The sequence below is a fragment of the Pelophylax lessonae genome (assembly GCF_965119305.1).
Source record: "Pelophylax lessonae genome assembly, chromosome: 2".
Taxonomy (NCBI): domain Eukaryota; kingdom Metazoa; phylum Chordata; class Amphibia; order Anura; family Ranidae; genus Pelophylax; species Pelophylax lessonae.
Genome location: NC_138769.1, coordinates 14978050 through 14994312, shown reverse-complemented (window position 1 = coordinate 14994312; position 16263 = coordinate 14978050). Strand labels below are relative to the sequence as shown.

General features: G+C 42.2%; 1 protein-coding gene across 1 annotated transcript in view; it reads left to right on the top strand.

Moving 5' to 3' along the window:
- The first annotated feature begins 1226 nt into the window (after positions 1-1226).
- Positions 1227-16263, top strand: part of GPR156 (G protein-coupled receptor 156) — a 75012-nt gene continuing 59975 nt past the window's right edge. The window contains exon 1 of the mRNA XM_082247645.1: positions 1227-1278. The gene's annotated coding sequence lies outside the window, so the exon portion shown is untranslated. The remainder of the gene's footprint in view (positions 1279-16263) is intronic.

Genomic DNA, 16263 nt, shown 5'->3' with positions numbered 1-16263 from the left:
GTAGGAGGGGAATCTGATAGGGGGATTCTGATTGGGACTTTGATGTAATGGGGCTCTGATTTTGATTCTAATATATGGGGGACTTTGATAGGGACTGTGATGTAAGGGGGGGGGGAGGTTAATTGGTGTAAGGGGGGACCGCAATGGGGACTCTCATGTAAAGGGGACCACAATGGGTACTCTGATTTAATGGGGCCCTGATAAGGATTCTAATGTAAGGGGGGGGGGACACTGATGTAAAGGGGGCACTGATGTAAGAGGGACTTTGATGGGAACCCTGATGTAAGGGGGACTCTGATTGATGGGGGCTCTTATGTAAATGGGAACTCTGATAAGGACTCTCACGTAAGGGCAGACTTTTATATAAGGGGGACCCCAATGAGGACTCTGATGTAATGAGACTTTGATGGGGACCTTGATGTAAGGGAGACTCTGGTGTAAGGGTAAACTCTAATGGGAACCTTCATAAAAGGGGGAACTCTGATGTAAAAGAGACTTTGATGGGGACTCTGATGTAAAGGGGGGGGGGCTCAAGTTTAAATTTGGTGTATTTCCTATCCTAAGGTAACACCGTTTACTCATTGCACTGTAACTAGCAGTCTTATCACACGTGTAGGACTACAGAGCACCACCATCCTTTCCTTATCACTTTAACACAGGGGGGAAGTGGAGGTGTTCTGTAGTTCACATCAGGAGCTAAAAACAATGTAACTGATAAGGGTGCAGCACAGGCAGAGAGCGCAGGAAGTTATCAGCTCATGGAATTTCTGGCGGGATCAACAGATATTTTTATTTTTTTTGCTCTTATTAATGAGATATAATGAAATGTTTCCAATGGGAGATTTATGGGCCCAGAAGGGGGCAGATAAGAGACGTTCGTTGTTGGGGATTATGGGTCCGTTAAGCTCACACAACTTGATGTCTGGTATGCAAAGCGCTCCCCATAGATGAGGGGGGTGGCCGCAGATCTGTAGGCGGGGGTGGAGTGAATGATTAAAGCTCAGCGTTCTCCAGGTTGGAGATGACAGGTTCATTAATGTGGCCCTCGGTGGGTGTCTGGGGGGGTCGCGTCACGTAATGAAGCCGCATTGTCTGCACATGTGACGTATCTCTGAGTTACATGTAAAGCCGCCTCTGGCATCTCCTGCTGGGACTTCCATCAGCTCGGTGGAAGATGCCAACACCAGGGAGGCCGGGGGGACCCGTCTTCTGTGCTCCGGAATATTCCGGCATACTTCGTGGAGCACTGCGGCCATGCAGACCAGCCAAGGACAGGAGGTAAGAGAGCCAACCCGGGGGTCATATCATCCACATTCAGGCGTGAATTACTCAGGTGAACTCTCCTAACCCCATTCACACCTAAGGGTAAAACAAATCTTAATGCCTAAGCACAATTTTGCAACTTTGACATGTGTTGGTAAAACCGTACATAGCATCACAACTACTTCGTGTATCCAGGTGGATTATATTGTGTTTTTTACAGGACAAATTTGGGTTTTATTTGGTGGTAAACGGTTATAAATATCTCCTGATTTTTTGTTTTTTAAAGAAAAACTGGCCCAAAATAGTAAAAAAAAAAAAACATTTTTTTAAAAATGTAGCTGTTTATTTCTTGTTACTACCATAACCTACCACCAAAGAACATCCAAAAAAAAAAATGCTCCCGCTCCTGCCGATACCACATATGTGTATGTTAGGTGTTGTTTGTATTAGGGATTGACTGATTATCGGCAACACCGATATTTCGGGAGCCGATATGCACTTTGCCCGATAGTGAGGAAGAGGCACGGCCTCGAAACGCGTCAGCCCTCCGTCTACATGAGACATTGGACTTTTCCATTTGATGCTGCTCTTTGGAATGGATATGCTGGTTTATCACGCATGTTTGTGAGTAGTTGATTTTAACTTATGTTATTAAAAAGCCCGCTGAGGATAATGCGCTAGGCTGGTGCGCCCTTTCTTTATGTTTGTATTTACAGTGTTTTCGACCACCCCGGCCTTAGAGGGCAGCAAGGCTTAGCCTTATGGGATGCCAAGTGTGAGTTCCAAGATTAAGGCAGTCTGAGGACCTGGTTCTGAGCGCAGGAGCAGGGTGCTCAGCATCATTCTTTTTTTCTGGACCCTCCACAACAGTACCTGTGAAAAAAAAAAAAATTTAAATATCTGAAAATATCGGCCAATATCGGCCGATACCGATATCAGATGACCAAAATATCGGTATCGGCATTAAAAAAACGATATCGGTCGATCACTAGTTTGTACCCATAGTACAGCTCAGAAACAATAGTGCACATTTTGCTTCGCACCCCCCCCTCCCCAAAGCACACCGACACTAAAAAAAACATATAAAATATACTGACCCTGACCTTTGACCCTTACTTACATACTGACCCTGGAACCGACCTAGATCAAACCTTGATCAAGGTATTTTTTCTTTTATTTTTCATCAATTATTTATTTTTATTTTTTTTATACACACTTTTTTTTTTCCTCTCTGCAAGGAGAGAGAGGTACAATGTATTTTCCCAGGGCTTTCTTTCTCAGACAACAGGTGCAGGAACTCTCCTTTTGTAAATCACCCCCTTGTCTGCACCATTCCTTGGATCCACCCCCTACCCACCCCCCCAGTACCGCCCCTTTTAGAGAATACAGAACTAAGTAACAATTGCTGTACTAGGTAATTTGTATGGAATTTGTTAATGATAACAAAAAAAGAAGTAAAATGGATCCCATGCAGCAAGCAACAGTAGACCCACCTAGCAACAATGGACCACCCGCAACAATATACTCCCTCCTCCAGCCCCAATAGACCCCCCCAGCAGCAACAACAGATTTCCCTGCAGCCAGCATCACTAGATCCCTCCTAGCAACAACTGGCCTCCAGCAACGTAAGACCCACCCCAGCAACAGTAGATCTCCCATCAGCAACAATAGACCCCCTCCCAGCAAAAACAGATCCCCTCCAGCAATAATAGACCCCCCCAGCAGCTAGCATCAATAGACCCTGAACCCATACTTACTTACATACATTCAGTCCTGGAGGTGCCGAAACTGCATTCTCCCACGTTCGTTCCTGCTGAAAAAAAGCCCACAGAGAGAGAAACACAGGGGCGGGCTTTACAGTAACTGATCACTGTGGTAACCAATCAGAGGCTATCACAGCGATCAGGTGACCCGGAATCGGGAGTTCTGGGTCCTGATCGTTAGTACGGGGACCGGGACTGTCGGTGAGACCCCGGTATCTGTGCTGGAAGCTCGCTGTGCGGCACACTCCAACAAAGCGAGATACGCACATATGCGTCCCCATAGAAAAAAGTCCAGTCCAACGTCGGTGTCAAGGGGTAAAAGTGAACTCCAGGATAAGCAAATATCATCTAAATACATTCATCATGGGTATTTTTGAATCTCTGTGAGCTTCGTGTATTTATTTCAGATCTGTGCAGTATTTCAGTGTGTGACTTCCAGTAATAAAGACCGCTCACTGCTGCTCTCTCTCCTTGTACAGGGAGACTGGTCTTGTCTCCACCCCCTCCTGTAATTTCTGCAGGCAGCCTATAGTGGGTGGAGTCTGCTGGGCCCCTCCCACAGCTCTGCTCTCTCTCCTTGTGAACGGTGACTGGTCTTGTCTCCGCCCTCTCTTGAAGTTTTCTGCAGGCAGCCTGTAGGGGGTGGAGCCTGCTGGGCTCCTCCCACAGCTCTGCTCTCTCTCCTTGTGCAGGATGACAGTACGGTGATGATGTCACTGCTATTTTTTCAAGGTGAAATCTGGGTGCACGCAAAGTGGATTTGTATCCTTTCTGGCTATGAAGGAATTTACTTAGAAGAAAGTTTTTGCATGAAGGGTTTCAGCTTTAAAACATTTGTGAGATTTTAGTGATTTTTTGCATTGTTGCTCCTTCAGAAAGAAGGACAAAAAAGGGTACTTGGGGCCAATTGACACCTATGTGTTGTAACTATTGCTCGATGTGTGGATGTGGTGATAAGGAGCTGGGGCGCCTTTGTGCGGTGTTGTAGGATGTGACTATGTAGTGATGGGCCGAACACCCCCCCCCCCCCCCCTGTTCGGTTCGCACCAAAATATCTCGAATAGGATAAAAGTTCTAGCGAACATTCAAACCCTATTAAAGTCTATGGGACACGAACATAAAAAACCAAAAGTCCTAATTTTAAAGGCTTATATGCAAGTTATTTCCATAAAAAGTGTATGGGGACCAGGGTACTGCCCTGGGGGACATGTATCAATGCAAAAAATGTTTTCACAACGATCAATTTTAAAGGAGCAGTGATTTTAATGATGCTTAAAGTGAAACAATAAAAGTGAAAAATTCCTTTAAATATCGTGCCTGGTGGGTCCCCTTAATGTGCCTGTAAAGTGGTGCATCTGTACGATGTATGGAGCCTGCTGCAGCAATACTGACATTTCTAAAGGGAAAAGTGTCATTTAAAGTTGCTCGCGGCTGTAATGTAATGTCGGCTCCCGGGAATACAGATAAAAAAAAAAGAAAAAAACTACTTAGGGTCATCCCCCCCCCCCCCCCAGTCCATACCAGGCCCTTCGGGTTTGGTGTGGACTTTAAGGGGAACCCCGCACCAGAATTTTGTCCCCCCCAAAATCCATTACCGACTCTTATCCGAGCATGCAGCCTGGCAGATCAGCAAAGGGGAGGGGACGAGTGAACGCCCCCATCCTCCTGAATAATACCAGGCCACAGGCCCTCAACATAGGGGGGTGGTTGATTTGGGGTGGGGGGACCCTGCCCCCCCAACCCAAAGCACCCTGTCCCCAGTTGATGGGGACAAGGGCCTCTTCCCGACAACCCTGGGCTGTGGTTGTCAGGATCTGCGGGTGGGAGACTTAACCGAATCTGGAAGCCCCCTTTAACAAGGGGGCCCTGAGATCCCGCTCCCCCCTATGTAAATGGGCATCGTACCCCTACCCATTCACCAAAAAAGTGTACAAAAAAAACCACATAAGACAGTTTTTGACAAGTCCTTTATTTGAAGATAAAAAAAATTGTGTCCCCCGATGTAAATCTATCGTCAATCACGCTGCCCGCCAGACCCGAGAAAAGAAAAAAAAAAACCTCCGCTCTCGGTGAACGCTTCCAGCAGACTATCTATTCACAGTTTGACAGTTCTTATATAGGGAATGGGCAGGGCCACACCAGTGACGTCACTGGGTGGTCCCGCCTCCGTCTGACGTCACGGACTGGTGCATGCCGGATCGGTGACGTTGCGAGGGGCAGGGCTGTCGGGTGACGTCACCACTGTGGCCCCGCTAATTCCCTATATAAAAGCTGTCAAACCGCGAATAGGGCACCCCAAAGCATCCTCCACATCCTCGCTCATCCTCCCCTCTTTCCTGGCCTGCCGGACTGCATGCTCGGATAAGGGTCTGGTATGGATTTTGGGGGGGACCCCACGCCGTTTTTTTTCTTAATTCTGTCATAGGGTTCCCCTTAAAAATCATACAAGACCCAAACGGTCCCCCAAAGCTGTTTTTACCCTGATTTATTTTTAATTTACATTTTCTTTTTACAATAATTTTTTTAAATTCGTCTCACAGCAGGGAGGCCTTAACAACCTATTGACTGTGCGCTCCGTGGGCGAACATCCCTGAATGGGCGATGTTTAAGCCAAACTTATGCTCGGCCCAAACCGTTCACCCATCCCTAGTGGTTGCAGGAACCACCCTGCTGTTAAAAATTTAAAAAAAATTAGGAAAAAAAAATTGAAATTACATGTACAGGTGCAGAAAAATTGGGCATCGGGTGTTGGTGGTGGTACAAGAATCAGCCCTACTCTACACTGCACTGCACTGACTGCATTAACCAGTTCTGGACCGGAAGGATTTTCCCCCTTAATGACCAAGCCATTATTTGCGAATCGGCCCCTTGCGATTCGGCACTGCGTTACAATTGCGCGGTCTTGCAAATTTTTTTTTGCACTATAAACAAAAAAAACAGCGACAATTCGGAAAAATATATATTTTCCACATTCTGCTATATAACATTCCCAGAAAAAAAAAAAAAAAAGATCTAAATGTTTCATCCTTTTAGGCCAATTTGTATTTTGCTACATATTTTTAGTAAAGAAAATCGCAATCATTTTGATTGGTTTGCGCAAAAGTTTTTGCGTCTACAAATTAGTGGAAAGATTTATGTTATTTTTATTTATTTATTTATCTTACTAGTAATGCTGGCGATCAGCGTTTTTTAGCGTGACTGTGACATTGCGGCGCACAGATCGGACCCCCTAACTGACATTTTTTACACTTTTGGGGGGACCAGTGACATTACTACAGTAATCGGTGCTAAAAATATGCACTGTCACTGTAATAATGACAATGGCAGGGAAGGGGTTAACCTAGGGGTGATCAAAGGGTTAAGTGTGTCCCTAGGGGGTGTTTTCTAGCTGTGTGGGGATGGGCTTATGGAATCATCACAGAAGCCTGTGTTCCTAAATAGGAGGAACACAGGAGCTCTGCATTGATTTCTGAGAGAACAACAGTCTGCTGTGTTTAACGGTGATCAAAGTGTGAGCCTAGTGGAGTGTTTTCTAACTGTGGGGGGAGGGACTTTTGAAATGACCATAGAGACCTGTGATCCTATATAGAAGGATCACAGGCGCTCTGTGATAATTTCAGAGAGAAGAGCGGTCAGCTGGGTTTACAACAGCTGCCCGTCCTTCTCTCTCAGCGGGGAGCGATCGCGGGTGCCGGGCCCCATGGATCGGCATCCCCGCTGCTCGCCCTCCAGCACCACTCCCAGGAACCAACGTACCCATACGTCAATTCACGCAGCCGAGCCAGCCTGCCGCAGTATATATGCGGCGGGCGGTCAGCAAGTGGTTAAACATAAAAGCACAATCCACTAACTACCCTGCTTAATCTCCACTCCTAGCACACTACACAGGGCTCCCATGTAAGCAGCAGCCTTATATAATGTGGGGTGTGGACATAGCCCCTGAGCCATGATTGGCTAAAGGCAAGCTGCCTTTGGCCAATCATGGCTCTGGCAGGACATTGTGCTGTGATTGGCCGAAGCATAGAGGTCAGGTGCATGCTTTGGTTAATTAACTCGCGCAGTGCATTATGGGGCGCTAATCGGTGGGCAAACTTCCCGCCAAGCGCCCTGTGTGTTCGTGTCGAACTTATGTTCAACTCGAACATAAAGCCCATCACTAATGTTATGCTGAGCCTCTCTTATATACAGATTATTGAGAGTGCCAACAATAACAATTTCAAAACACATATAGAAATATTTAACAATTCCAGCCCCCCCGCATGGGATTGGGTCACTCTCCCTCCTGTCGAGCCATTATCATGGGGAGGGAATTCACTCTGAGGCTTACCAAAATGTATGAGACCCTCATAAGCAAAGTTGCTTGTTGTATTGGATATCCCTCAGCTGATCAGCCCATCAGATGGTGTATTGCCTAAGAGATGTTCCTAACTACAACACTCAGCAGGATCCAGGCTTTACAAATGTAAGGGATTCAAACAACACTTCCATAGTGTAAATCCAGCAGATATATTTATTACAAACATGAAGCTTTAAAAAGGGTATTAAAACAACATATCCCAGAATTCTTGGCAGTGCTCACACGCATAATGACGTCTTGGCTTCCTGCTCCGACCAACGCACTTCGTCAGAAGTGACGTCATCAGGGGCACTGAAGCTGCGCAAAGCCATGTATCTTATATACAACAACCAAATAACACTCAAGAGAAACCCCAGAACAGGAAATATATCACAGCAAATCCATCGTGGCCATATTGAGAAATGGTTAACTCTATAAATACTAAATGTATTGCCCAAAAAATAAAATAAATAAAATTAAAATAAAATGGACCCTTATTTTTTTAAACACCACTGAAGGGGCAAAACAAAAATAATTGGTAATAACTATCTAAAATAGATTGATGACAGCCATACGAAAAACAGGGAATATGCATTTGTTTATTAAGGAAGATACCCAAACAACTCATTGAGACCCCTATAGGAAATAATAGAAAATACACTTAAAGTAGAGCTATAGGCAAACTTTTTTTTCTCTTTTGGATAGAGAAAGAAAGGGTTATAACCCCAGCCAGAGTTTTGTTCGCTACCTGTGTACCATTGGGGAGATTTCCCTTCACCTCCTGTCCCATAACCAAACAGGAAGTGAGAGGAAATCTCTGCATATTAAGGGAATTCTTTGGGGAACCCCAGGTCACTAGAACTAGTTTCCCCATTGGAAGATTTCCCCCTTTTTTTGCTTTTCTGGGGACAACCCAAAATTAGGGATTTTCTTTTACTTTTACTTTCAATGATAATAGTAAACTGCACAAACAGAGAGGGGGAATCTACTTAACCACTTTAGCCCCAGAAGATTTGGCTGCTCAAAGACCAGGCCCTATTTTGCAATTCGGCACTGCGTGACTTTAACTGACAATTGCGCGGTCGTGCGATGCTGTACCCAAACAAAATTAACGTCCTTTTTTTCCCACAAATAGAGCTTTCTTTTGGTGGTATTTGATCACCTGTGCGATTTTTGTTGTTTGCGCTATAAACAAAACAAGAATAACAGTTTTGAAAAAATAACAATATTTTTCAAATTTTTATATAAAATTCTCAAAAAAAAAGTAAAAATTACATTTTTTTTAACATTTTAGGCCAATTTGTTTTCTGTTACATATGTTTGGTAAAAAAAATAAGCGTATTTTGATTGGTTTGCGCAAAAGTTATTGCATTTACTAACTAAGGGAAAGATTTATGTCATTTTTATTGTTTTTTTTTTTTTTTACTAGTAATGGCGGCGATCTGCGGCTTTTTTTTGTGGGACTGCGACATTGCGGCGGACAGATCGGACCCCTGACTGACATTTTTGACACTATTGGGAGTACCAGTGACATTACTACAGTAATCAGTGCTATACATATGCACTGTTACTGTCAAAATGACACTGGCAGGGAATGGGGTTAACTTTATTGGTGATCAAGGGGTTAAGTGTGTCCCTAGGGGCGTGATTCTAACTGTGGGGGGGGGCGTGGCTTGTGATGTAACCACAGAGACATATGATCCTACATAGCAGGATTGCATAGTCTCTGCACTTACGTCAGGGAGTTTGTGTTTACATCAGCCGCCTGCCTTTCTCCCTCTCCTGCGGGAGATTGCGAGTGACCGGTGGACATCGGACCCGCCGGTCACTCGCGCGGGGATGCCTGTGAACGAGCAGGGGCGGGAGCGCGCCTCTGGCGGCACGCGCTCGCCCCCTACAGTCGGCTGAGTGAGTGACGTACCCCTACGTCACTTTGCCCAGCAGCGGCTGCCTGCCGCAGTATGTCTGCGGTGGGCAGACGTTATGTGGTTAATGGGGGTACAGACAGCAATAAAAACTTCCCGGGGTTCTAATCACTCTCCAATGCATCCAAAACTAAAAAAAAAAGTTTTTGCCTTTAGTTTTACTTTAAGAATTATATATACTAATATACATCTCCCAGTAGTTCACCAATTACAGATCAATCAGTCCTACCACCTATACCACCAGAGCCCTGAAGAGGGGAGTTTGTTTGGCCCCTAAAATGTGAGTGTTGTCCTTTTTATATTATAAACCCGTTTGGGATTTCTACACCATGAGGAGTGTCTCTTTTGTCCCTTCATTCGATTGAGGAAGCCTTGGTGGAGACGATTGAGAAACCTGGAGAGGGAATATTGATACTGGAGATATCACTGGATTGCTGCCCACTGCGTATTTGACCTTTGTTTGAGGGTCTAAATTGGAGGGTAGGAGGCAGTGTGATCGGTGTTGGTGGTGGTCTCCTCACACTTATGCTAGGTAGCTGCACCTTATGCTGGCCATACACCTGCCGAAAAATCGTTCGAAAATCTGTCATTTGGTCCAATCGTCCTCCAGATAATGGGCACAAATAGAAAATCGTTTTCAACTTTTCAGAGCCCAAAAATCGAAGGAACGGTTTTGAAAATCTGCCAGCCGATCGATAAATTGAGAGGTTAATGTATTTCTCGGCTGACCTATTTGCACTAGGTATATGTGACAAACTGAATTCATTTATGTCCATTGAATGATTTATCGTTTGAAATTCGGTCATTACATGATGGCACGATCGTCTGCTCTCACCGCCAATTTTTCATTTTTCCAAAATGAGTTTGCCCGATATTTTGGCTAGTGTATGGCCAGCATTAGTATCATTACCTCCTCTGGACTTCTCACATGGACCTTTGTGGATTTGGACTTTTATGATTTATAGTTATTATATTTTAGCGTTGCGCTCTTACTCTGCCTATTTTTACTGACCCTCTGCCACCAATGTGAACTCATTCTTACCAAAATTTATATCCAATGCCTTACCCTCATTTATCTCTAAACTTTCTCACCCCTCTGGCCGCAATACGTGAAGTCACTGACCCAGAATAAGTATGGACTGGGAGATATCATTTTTTTTATCAATAAAGCTTCAGTAACTTTTTATCTATACAGGAAAAAGGACAGACGTCAAAGACCTTACATGTACCAATACAACGTGTTCCAGTCATGTTGTTGTTCAGCTTTTATAAGTATTTTAAATATCTGCGTACACTCGTATTCTGTAAGTGGAATGAAGTACCAGGACAACAACAATCAACGTTCTAAAATACTAAAGAATTCTTCAAGCAGTGTACATATAATTACAAAGACAATGGGGACACGGGGGAGGGGAAGAAGCTCCATGTGATAAAAGAGGTCACCTATTTTACTATGACCTGTATTCAGAAGGTCTTCTTATGTCTACAGCAATTGATACAAAAAAAGATATGTAAAGTTACAAAGATCTAAGATTAAAACATAAGATATGGGATTGATACATAAGATTTGAGACTGATACATAGGGTTTGAGATTGATGCATAAGATCTGGGATACATTCATATGACCTAAGATTCATACTTAAGATCTGGGGCTGATAAATAAGGAATGAGATTGACACCTAAAATCTGAGATTTATACATATGATATGAAATTGTTACCTAAAATATAAAATTGATACATAATATCTGAGACTGATACATAACATTTGGGACTGATACACAAGATCTGAGATTGATACACAGGATTTGAGATTGATACACAAGATATGGGATACATACATACAATCTGAGATACTTAAGATCTGGGATTATACCTGGCATTGATATTTAAGATATGAGATTGATACACAAGAGCTGAGATTGATACATAAAATCTTGGATTGATACATAAGATATGAGATTGATACATAAGATATGAGATTGATACATAAGACATGAGATTGATACACAAGAGCTGAGATTGATACATAAAATCTTGGATTGATACATAAGATATGAAATTGATACACAAGAGCTGAGATTGATACATAAGATATGAAATTGATACACAAGAGCTGAGATTGATACATAAGAGCTGAGATTGATACACAAGAGCTGAGATTGATACATAAGATATGAAATTGATACACAAGAGCTGAGATTGATACACAAGAGCTGAGATTGATACACAAGAGCTGAGATTGATACATAAGATATGAGATTGATACACAAGAGCTGAGATTGATACATAAAATCTTGGATTGATACATAAGATATGAGATTGATACACAAGATATGAAATTGATACACAAGAGCTGAGATTGATACATAAGATATGAGATTGATACACAAGAGCTGAGATTGATACACAAGATATGAAATTGATACACAAGAGCTGAGATTGATACATAAGATATGAGATTGATACATAAGATATGAGATTGATACACAAGAGCTGAGATTGATACATAAAATCTTGGATTGATACATAAGATATGAGATTGATACACAAGATATGAAATTGATACACAAGAGCTGAGATTGATACATAAGATATGAGATTGATACATAAGATATGAGATTGATACACAAGAGCTGAGATTGATACACAAGATATGAAATTGATACACAAGAGCTGAGATTGATACATAAGATATGAGATTGATACATAAGATATGAGATTGATACACAAGAGCTGAGATTGATACATAAAATCTTGGATTGATACATAAGATATGAGATTGATACACAAGAGCTGAGATTGATACACAAGAGCTGAGATTGATACATAAGACATGAGATTGATACACAAGAGCTGAGATTGATACACAAGAGCTGAGATTGATACATAAGAGCTGAGATTGATACATAAGAGCTGAGATTGGTTGATAAATAAGATATGAGATTGATACATAAGATATGAGATTGATACATAAGATATGAGATTGGTTGATAAATAAGATATGAGATTGATACACAAGATCTGAGACTGATAAATAAGATCTGAGATTGATAAATAGAAACACAGAAAAGTGACGGCAGAAAAAAAACCAAGTGGTCCATCGAGTCTGCCCATTTTTATTTTTTTATTTTTTTTTATACAAGTTTTGTTTTGTTTGTTTTTTTGCTTTTTTTTTTTGTCAACTTTTTTGTCTGAGCATAGATTTATGTTTGTCCCAAGCATGTTTAAAGCCACTTATTGTTGACCGACTCACTACCTCTGCTGGAAGTCTATTATATAAGTCTATTATATAAGTCTATTATATAAGCACCAACTACCCTTTCAGTAAAATAATACTTTCTAAGATTAGTTTTGAACTTTCCTCCAGTCGGTTTGAGGTAATGTCCCCATGTTCTTGATTTAGGTTTCATATTGAAAATACTGCCCTCTTAAACCTTATTCACCCCTTTGATGCATTTAACCACTTTACCACCGGAGGATTTTCCTGCTTTACGTCCAGGCCACTTTTTGTGATTCAGCACTGTGCGAATTTAACTGACAATTGCGCAGTCATGCAACGCCATACCCAAATGAAGTTGACGTCCTTTTTTCCCACAAACAGAGCTTTCTTTTGGTAGTATTTGATCACCTGTGCGATTTTTATTTTTTGCGATATTAATAAAAAAAATGCGACAATTTTGAAAAAGTAACAATATTTTTATACTTTGACAGTTAAAAAATATCCAATATACTCAATTTTTTGTCATATATTTAGGCCAAAATGTATTTAGCTACATGTCTTTGACAAAAAAATTCTCGATGAGTGTATTTTTAACTGCTTTATGACCGGAAGGTTTTACCCCATTCCTGACCAGGCCATATTTTGCGATTCAGCACTGCGTTACTTTAATGGACAATTGCGCGGTCATGCAACGCCGTACCCAAATGAAATTGACGTCTTTTTTTTCCCACAAACAGAGCTTTCTTTTGGGGGTATTTGATCACCTCTGCGCTTTTCATTTTTTGCGATATTAATAAAAAAATGCGACAATTTTGAAAAAATAACAATATTTTTATACTTTGACAGTTAAAAAATATCCAATATATTCAATTTTTGTCATATATTTAGGCCAAAATGTATTTAGCTGCATGTCTTTGACAAAAAAATTCTCAATGAGCGTATTTCTAACCGCTTTATGACCGGGAGGTTTTACCCCATTCCTGACCAGGCCATATTTTGCGATTCGGCACTGCGTTATTTTAATGGACAATTGCGCGGTCATGCGATGCTGTACCCAAATTAAATTTATCTCTTTTTTTTCCCCACAAACGGAGCTTTCTTTTGGTGGTATTTGATCACCTGTGCGATTTTTACTTTTTGCGCTATAAACAAAAAAAGAGCGACAATTTTGAAAAAAATAACAATATTTTTCACATTTTTTTATATGAAATTCCCCCCCAAAAAATTTAAAAATCAAAATTTTTTAACATATTAGGCCAATTTGTTTTCTGCTACATATTTTTGGTAAAAAATCGCAATAAGCGTATTTTGATTGGTTTGCGCAAAAGTTATCGCAGCTACTAACTACGGGAAATTTGTCATTTATATTGTTTTTTTTTTAACCTAGTAATGGCGGCGATCTGCGATTTTTTGCGGGACTGCAACATTGTGGCGGACAGATCGGACCCTTGACTGACATTTTTGACACTTTTGGGGGTAGCAGTGACATTACTACAGTAATCAGTGCTATAAATATGCACTGTTACTGTAAAAATGACACTGGCAGGGAAGGGGTTAACTTTTATTGGTGATCAAGGGGTTAATGTATTCCTGGTGCTTATTGACTTGTGTGGGGGGAGGGGATTGTGTGACACAGGGACAGATCACAGGTTCAGCTATGCTGAATCCTGCAATCTGTCCCTGCCTGTCACTTAGGAAATCTGCCCGCTTTGTTTACACAAATGGGCGGATCTCCACACTCGATCCCCGACGATCGGGGAAGAGTGACGGTGATCACCGCCGCTCCTCCGCTGGCCCGACTCCCGCTGTGACTGAATACAGCGGGAGCGAGCCTCCGGAGGCGCATGTGCACCGCCCACAAGGGGAGGAGTCCAGCGACGTAGGTCTATGTCGCTGGACGATAACGAACCACTTTCCCGCAGTAGGCTCAATGTGAGCGGTCGGCAAGTGGTTAAAGGTTTCAGTCATGTCTTCCCTTTCCCTTCTTTCCTCCAGAGTGTGCATATTAAGTTCCTGAAGTCTCTCCTGACATGTTTTATTCTCCGGACCTTCCAACATTTCTGTTACCCGTCTCTGGACTTGTTCTATCTCCACAATATCTTTTTGTAAGTGAGGTCTCCACTCTCCAGAACTGGACACAGTATTCTAAACAAGGTCTCACTAAAGATCTACAGTTTGTAGAAGAATCAGGACCTCCTGCTGGTGACCCCTCTAGTGATATAAAGATCTATATAGAGGACTTAGGACCTCCTTCCTCCTGCTGGTGATCCCTCTAGTGATATAAATGTATATATAGAGGAATTAGGACTTCTTTCCTTCTGCTGGGGACCCCTCTAGTGATATAAAGGTCTATATAGAGGAATTAGGACCTTCTTCCTCCTGCTGGTGACCCCTCTAGTGATATAAAGGTCTATATAGAGAAATCAGGAATCCTTCCACCTGCTGGTGATCCCTCCAGTGATAGAAATATCTATATAGCAGAATTAGGACTTCTTTCCTTCTGCTGGTGATCCCTCTAATGATAAAAAGATCTATATAGGGGAATCAGGATCGCCTTCCTCCTGCTGGTGACCCCTCTAGTGATATAAAGATCTATATAGGGGAATCAGGACCTCCTTCCTCCTGCTGGTGATCCCTCCAGTGACATAAAGATCTACATAGGGAAATCAGGACCTCCTTTCTCCTGCTGGTGACCCCTCTAGTAATATAAAGATCTATATAGAGGAATTTGGACCTCCTTCCTCCTGCTGGTGATCCCTCTAGTGATATAAAGGTTTATATAGAGTACTCAGGACCTCCTTCCTCCTGCTGGTGACCCCCCTAGTTAAATAAAGATCTATATAGAGAAATCAGGAATCCTTCCACCTGCTGGTGACCCCTCTAATCATATAAATATCTATATAGAGGAATCAGGAACTTCTTCCTCCTACCGGCAATCCCTATTGTGATATAAAGATCTATTTACAGGAATCAGGACATCCTCCCTCCTGCTGGTGACCTCTCTAGTGATATATAGATTTATATAAAGGAATCAGTACCTCCTTTGTCCTACCTATGATCCCTATTGTGATATAAAGCTCTTTATAGAGGAATAAGGACCCCCTTCCTCCTGCTGGTGACCCCTCTAGTAATATAAAGATCTATATAGAGGTATCAGGACCTCCTTACTCCTGCTGGTGATCCCTCTAGTAATATAAAGATCTATATAGAGGTATCAGGACCTCCTTCCTCCTACCGATGATCCCTAGTGTGATATAAAGCTCTTTATAGAGGAATCAGAACCTCCTTCCTCCTGCTGGTGGCCCCTCTGGTGATATAAAGATCTATATAGAGGAATCAGGATCTCCTTCATCCTGTTGGTGACCTCTCTAGAGATATAAAGATCTATTTAGAGGTATCAGGATCTCCTTCTCCTGCTGGAGATCCCTATAGTGATAGAAAGAACTATATAGAGGAATCAAAACCTCCTTCCTCCTGCTGGTGATCCCTCTAGTGATGCATCCTAGAATTATTTTTGCTTTCCCTAATGCCTGGTCACACTGTTTGCTCATTTTGCAATCATCTAAAATAAGTACCCCCATATCTTTTTCCTCTGTAGTGCTGTCCAACACTGCACCCCCAATGTTGTACTCTCTAAGGGTACTATTATTCCTAGGTGCATTATACATAAATTATGAGATTGATATACAAGACCTGGGATTGATACACAAGATCTGGGATTGATACACAAGATCTGGGATTTATACACAAGATA